At 52.3% G+C, this 7,111-nt stretch overlaps 1 long non-coding RNA gene across 1 annotated transcript; it reads right to left on the bottom strand.

Annotated features, from left to right (window-relative positions):
• Positions 1-5,397: 5,397 nt before the first annotated feature.
• On the bottom strand, positions 5,398-6,794 carry LOC130146169 (uncharacterized). Its single transcript, XR_008820780.1, has 2 exons — positions 6,300-6,794; positions 5,398-6,205 (listed from the first exon to the last, which is right to left on the bottom strand). It is a non-coding gene; the product is annotated as an uncharacterized LOC130146169 (long non-coding RNA).
• Positions 6,795-7,111: the final 317 nt, after the last annotated feature.

Genomic DNA, 7,111 nt, shown 5'->3' with positions numbered 1-7,111 from the left:
CAGAAAATGCACCTGCCCATGAGGAGGAAGGGGCTTTGGGACAGGGGGGTCCCTGGGCGCTGCCGCCATCCCCTGGCTGCCCCCGCAGTCTGTGCCCGGCGAGCATCGCCTCCCTGCAGCGCCTGTGCTGGAGGCTGCGCAGCTCACCCGAAAAGTGCCTTAGCAGTAACCTGGTTATCAGCCAGGTACTCAGTGCCTAATGGATGCAATTGCATCTCTAAATAATTATCTCGTTGCAGCCCCGTAGCTGTGCCTCACACCTGCAGTGCACTGACAAGCGCTGAGGGGTCTGGAATGAAGACCTGGCCAGTCGGCGTTAGGGAGTCCCAGCAGTGTTGTTGGGAAGAGCCCCTGGACGCTGCCCCTTGGCTTTTCTTCCTTTATATGCTGTCAAATGCTGCTGTCTACCGAAAAAAACCCACCCACACACACCAATCTGCAAGCTACTAGTGCAAATATTTTAATTTTGACTAGAAATCAAATAAAAATCTACTTAGCTTTTTGATAAAATCCATTTAGCTTTTTGGTCTCTTGGGGAATGCATTTTGCTTCCTTTTTTCTATCACTCTCACCTCTTTTTTTCTGGTTTTTTCCCTTCTCTCCTTGCTCCCCCCCTGGATCATGGGGCAGTGGGGGGACATGAACCACTCTCCCAGCCCTGTGCCCAAGCTGCAGGCTCTGCTGCCACTGCTCGCCTGAGAGGCCTCTGGCTTCTTCAAGCCTGTTTGATGAGTGATAATAAAAATAAAGCATATTGGTGCTTGAAATGAAAACTGTCTCGTACCATGTCAGCTGCAGAAATGCTGGACCTTCTGCAGGGAAATGGAAGAGGGCACCCACCCGAGAGCCAGCGGGCAGCAGTGCCAGGACCGAGCCCCCGACGGAGCTGCCGTGGGATGGCCACCACGCCGTGGGGTGAGCTAGGACCCCCGGGGACACCCCCCACCCCAGACGCCCCCAGAGGAGAATCTCTTCTTGGAGAGCCCTGGTGGGAACATCTGCCAGTGGCTTCTGTGGATGCTCTCGAAGAGGGAGAGGAGCAGACACATGGTAACTGGCAACCGGCCCAATGAGGGAGGAGGGGGAGGAATTAACTCTCATTTAAGTCCACTTTTGTTGTAAATAAACTATAATCACTTCAAACCTTTTGCTTAATCAGAAAAGGATGTTGAACATTAAGCAAACAGTCGGCAGGCTTGTCTTACTGCTGGATTAGAGATATTAAATGCCAGCAATACTTGCTTTTTTTAATCTGTCCTGCAGCTGCATTATTAAAACAAACACATTTGCAGACCTGCAAAAAACCTAAATGAAAACAAAAGATGAGATTGAAGCTTTCCCAAGGGCAATATCTGAAATCTGGACAATTTTAAAATGTACGTTTAGTCTTCATCTTTGAACCAAATAATGGAGGGAAATGACACATAATAAAATTAACCACTGGAATTAGCAGCATATTCTCTGGCAGAGCCACGTTAAAATCTAGTAACCTCTCCCTGCGGAGACGGCACCTCCGGAGCCCATGTGCTGCTCCCCATCGGCACGGCCGGGGGCTCCTTCTGCAGCCCCTTTTTTCTGTTAGAGAACACAAACAGCCTTTGGTCTGACAAGGATGTAACTTTTTTTGCAGTAACTGGTGTTTTTTCTTGAAGTTCCAGCTTCTGGACTCCAGCAAATGAGCCCAGAGAGAGACTCTGGCAGGAGTTCATGAACATCTCACCTTTATTTGAAAAAATGAAGGTTTCAAGCTTCTTTGGTGGCAGAGCAAAGCTTGAACACGTGATGCTTAAAAGCCCAGCTGGCACTGGAGAGAAGCACATATTCATCATTTTTCAGGCCACTCGCACTGGCCAGGGAGCAGCAGCTGAGCCCCCAGAGCTTCGAGAAGTCATGGAAAGAGCTGAAGTGACCGGGCCAGTGTCTTCTGGGGCATGAAACTGCTTTCCCAAATCACCCCCCCCAAAATACTGTAGATGCTCCAAAATACCGGGAGGACACAGGGAGGGGCACAGCCCCGGCACAGGGGAGATGGCACAGCTGGTGCATCGTGGACAGATCCCAGAGCTCAGCACAGCCAGCAACTGCCCGAGCCGGGACCTGGCACCAGGGAGGCACCAAGGACGAGTCGAGGACGAGTTGTCACCCTGCAAGGGCAGGGAGCAGAGCAGGGTCCTGCCCTCGGACAGGGGTGCAAGTCGGCCCCTCCTCGCCCGGCTGGAGTTACGCAGGCTCTGCCACCCTTCCCGCAGCTTGGGCATCCTTTGTTCCTCCTTCCAGCCCCGGGGACAATAAAACCAGATTTTAAAGGAACCAGAGGAAAATGCCAGCTCTGTGGGGCTGGGGAGGCTGGGATGTGCAGCTGTCTCAGGACGGCAGAGTTAAAGTGAGCATCCCTTGCTGACAGGGATGCCAGCCAGCAATTTATTTTCCACATTAATTTTGATTATGAGTTCTTATATGGTTGCAGAGTCCAATTTTCACAAGGGAAATTTCCCCCCTACACACACAGGACAAAGTCAGACTGACCTAAAGTTCTTCTTTCCTGAATTTCTTGTGGAATCTTGGCTGCATACAAGTTGTCTCAAATGCAATTACACTGTCATAAATAATTTTCCACCTCTTTTTTCTGTCTCAACCATCCTGCTCCCCTGCGGTCAGTGGAAATTTCCCCCTTTTATTAGGTTAGACTTGTTGGCACTGAAAAGAACTCTGCACTCATGGCATCATTGTCTGCACTGAGCCAAATCCTCAGAGATCTCCCTCCCGCTAACACAAAAGCTGGGGCCAGGGCTGGATAACGAAGCCTGTAGTTGGGTGACGAGCTGCCACCCTTCCACGAGCCCGTGGTCTTCGTGCCCTGACTCGGGAAACACCCAGCCGAGTATCATTGACTTCAAGCAGCAGCAGGAACCTCAGGGAGCTCGGGAGCTGGAGCATCAGCTCTGCCAGGGCGAGGAGGTGCGGGTTAAAGGTCCTGCTTCAAGGCAGGTATGTGCTAGAAATGCTTGCCGCAGCCAGACATTAGTGAAGGTTATTACACATGCATTTCTCAAAGTTTTGGCCAAAATACACCATTTTCTAGCGCCTGCTCAGCTCCTGAGCCGCTCCCTGTGCTTTCCTCATGGCAGAGCCGGGTGTATGTGGCCGAGTCCTTCCAGACAAAGGGCTCGGCAATGTGACTAACATCTGCCACATGTGGACACGTCCCTCTGCTATTGAGTACTCGGCTGTGCTCTTTTTTACTGTGCCTTTCATACGAGCTGCATCCCCAAACCACTTCACAGAGCAGACTAATTAAAATCAGGGGTACAAAGCCATGCGGGGAGAAAAAGTTCTCTTTAAGCCATCCAGAGAGTGGGGGGGTCACGTTCAGCCCCCGGGCTGCTCTGCAGGGTGAGGGGCAGATCCCTCCCTGGGCTCAGTCACACCCAGGCCAAGTCTGGGCAGATTTCATTAATTCAGCTCCTTCAAGGGCTGGTAAACAATTTTCAAGGGTCATTAGAAGTATTATTGGTCCTAAGAGCCCCGTGTTGCTGTTAGGACCCGCGCAGCCCGCGGCAGAGCGGGACAGCCACGGCAGGGACAGTGGGAGGGCACGGCTGCCCCTTGGTTTATCCCTCAGGAGCCGCCCAGCTCCTCCACACCTGCGAACACGAGGACGCTGCCCATGCCACTGACCGAAGGAGCCAGCGTCCCCAGCCCTCGCACACCGCACCGGGTGCCTGCCGGCAGAGCAGAGGACACGAGCGGGGCGTCTCAGGCCACAGATCTGGTTTTGCATTGTTGCAGTAAAGCCTCAGTTGGATGCATCTTCTGCAGTGAGGAGTTTGTTTCTTGACACTTACTTCACTGTCCAGAGGTGGGACCGTCTCGCTCCATCCTTACGTGGGTCCTGGTTTCCGTCCGAATGAGGAGCACTCATCCTCTTCCCGTGACTGCGTGTTTTGAATTAAGTCATATTGGAGACATTCAGGAAAGTGTGAAGTAATTTTTATTTAGAGGATGAAAAAGCGTGGGGGAAATAGAAGATGATTTGGTGAAACGGCGCTGTCCAATATTAGTAACTGATTAACAGGAAAATATAGAGGAGTCTGCAACCATGAGCCATGCGAGAGCGCTGCCAGGACTGCGAGCCACATTACTCAGTAAGTGGAAAGTCCAGGTAAAGCCCATCCCCTGGCTACACATGTGGTAGTGATTTGGGCAGATCCTCTGTCAAAGCAGCTGACATCATGGCGAGAGGTATTTACAGCCGACAAGGAGAGCTCAGCGCGGACCTTGGCCCCCCTCCCCCCCCCCCCTTTTTTTTTTTTTGTTTTATTCTGAGCTGTTATTATAAAGTATTATTTATGAAGTGGTGAGAGCATGAGCAGCACAGCCCTGCCAAACTTAAAGCACTTTTCATTTAACAGAATGAAAATTATTTTAACATGAGTATCTGAAGGAAAGATCCGCGGATTCTGGACAGCTTTATAGAGGCAGGCTATAAATTCTGAGTGCACAGACATATTTTCTTCACCAATAGGCTTCTCTTCACCTCTGAAAGTTTATTTTCAATAAACACAAGCTAACCCTCCGATAGTTTCCAGAGGAGGATGTTAGCAGCTATTACTGTATCTAATCAACCGTGATCCGTGGATCGTTCCAGCGAGCCACTTAGAGACATGTTTTCGTGCCGTCCCAGCACTGCGCTGTTGCACAAGCTTCCCCTCCAGCTGCCGGGGTCAGGGGAGCATCGCTACGGGCTCATCCATCCCTGACCTGATCCGAGGCCACCGCAGCAGCAGGGCTCGCTCTGCTGACATCCCTGAGCTTTCCATTAAGCTGCAACAGGACAAATCTCTCTCTGGTGCACCCACTTAACTCCTCTGACAAGGGTCAAGCTCCGAGTCCATGGGAATGGGCCAGCCCAGGCTGTGAGTGGAGCCTTCGCCCATCCCGAGCTCCAGCAGCACCAGCAGCACGGGCCCCAGCTCCCACGCCAGGGAGGGCTGCTCGAAGAGGGAAGGGTGACGCACCCCCTGCTCCCTTCCCCTCCCACGCTGTCACTCTGCTGCGGCCACCTTTGGCAGCGGTGGGCTGCTTGCCCCCACCCCAGGCGTGGAGCACCCCCTGCAGAGAGCAACCACTTGTGTCTCGGGCGATTTGGGAACGCACTTGAACCCTGCCCTGCCAGGAGCCTTCTCCTTGTCTGGACGTTGCATCCACGTGAGCACAGGCGGTAAAACATCATCTGCGTGTGGCTGATGCCAGAGGCACCCTGCTCATCTGTTTATTCAGGAAGACATTTTCCTCTTTTCCAGTCTCCTTCTCTCCTGCTCTTTATCTCTGTGATTGCTGGGGATGCGTGGCAGTGAGGGGGGTGCCCTGGTGAAGTGACGTGCCACATGCTGCTGGGGGAGTGGAGTGATGCTCCAGGCTGGACTGGGCCAGCTGGAGGGGATCAGGAGGCAGAGGAACCCAGCAAGGGGGTCCCAGTGCCAAACCTGGATGATAAACCCTGTGGATGAAAACCCACCAGAGCCCCCACTGCTCCCGTCCTGCCACCCGCCACAGCACACTCCTCGCCAGGACCCAAAGGCAGTGGAAACACACGGTGGTTTTCAAACGTGCAATTGGGTGTTTTCCACTCCCAAAAACCAGCGATCAGTTACGGGCCGGTGGGGCTGTGAGGCTCTGGCCCGCGCTTGGGTTCATTTTGTGTAGGGATGGAGACCCAGGGTTTCAGGTGATCTCTGGTTCTCGCCCTCAGAGGTTACCTGCTGACACTGGGATGTTTTGCTTTGCTTCCTTGTCTGGGCCAAACGCAGCCAGCGGGGTATTTATATTTCTTTCTCACATAGCTTAGAACGCCAATTGCTGTCATATTATTTTTGTTTGGGATTTCATGTCAGTTCAGTATGCTACTGAAATGTATCCTCCCCACAGACGAAGGCTGTTGGGAAACCACAGGCTTTGTGAAATTCAAAATTGGTAAGCAACAGAATTATGAAACCACAGGAAATGAAATGAGCAATTCCTGCAATTCTTGCTTTTTCCCCTCAACTCCTCCATTGCTTTTAGAAAAATGTGCATTAAATAGGGTGTTAGCAAATGCTTCCTGTCCTCCAGTAAGGTTCCTGGCTTTCCCAGTGTGGAGTGGGTGCTGAGAAGGATGGAGGGGAAGAGCTGTAGAGGGTAACGCTGATTCATAGACACCACAAAGCTGGGAGTGAAAAAAAAACAAACATCAGGATCAGTGGGAAGAGGATGACAGGAGACCCCCACAATGACAATAGGCAGTGACATCTGTGACCCACCCGCACACAAGATGTACAGCGATGGCAGTCCAGTGGCTTGGAGAGTGGCGGCTCCGTCTTTGCTCCTCTCGATGTTTTATGGGTTGATACTTCATCTTGCTGTTTGCACCACCACAGCGGGATGGCTCAGTGCCGTTGCCGCTCCTCTTGTCTCCATCTCACACCAGGCTGTGGGACTGCCCAACCAGTGTGGGTGATGCCAACCCCGTGCCTGGCACCGGGCAAGCCCCGTGACCACTCCGTCAGATGGGGTGTTGGTCCTTCCCAACCTCACGGGGAGGAAGTTACTGGTTTGGGGCACGTTAACCGCCGCAGCGTGACTCAGAGCAGATGCAGCACGGCTCACAACACACCTCCTCGCTGTGTCAAGCCTGGTCCCATGATGTAGAGCCTTGGTGTCCTTCATCCTCTCTCAACTTCTTGTTGCAAGTGTAATTACAGATTAAGTGGCAAACTGGCTGATGTGATTCTGACTATGGTTGCGCTTCTCTACTGCAATTTGGTTTGCATTTCGCTGTTGACATGTTTATGGGGTGATGATGCTGGGGCAACGGCCCCTGTGGGTAAGTGAGAGACATCAGCATTTTTTCCCCTGTTTGAAGAACACACTAGTTGCACAAATAGCCAGAAGCTGGAAGTTGTGGTACAACTAAATCCAGGATTCCATAATGCTCCGAGGCATGATTCGCACTGCTTCACAAAAGTAGCGACCATGGCAGCCCCAGACCTTTAATTCGCATCACCAGGTTGCAGCTCTAGCCTGGAGTTGGAAAGGCAGGCCAATGCCCTGCAAGCGAGCAAATCGGCAGGGT

The sequence above is a fragment of the Falco biarmicus genome, chromosome 3 (genome assembly GCF_023638135.1).
Source record: "Falco biarmicus isolate bFalBia1 chromosome 3, bFalBia1.pri, whole genome shotgun sequence".
Taxonomy (NCBI): domain Eukaryota; kingdom Metazoa; phylum Chordata; class Aves; order Falconiformes; family Falconidae; genus Falco; species Falco biarmicus.
This window is presented reverse-complemented; position numbering and strand designations above follow the sequence as displayed.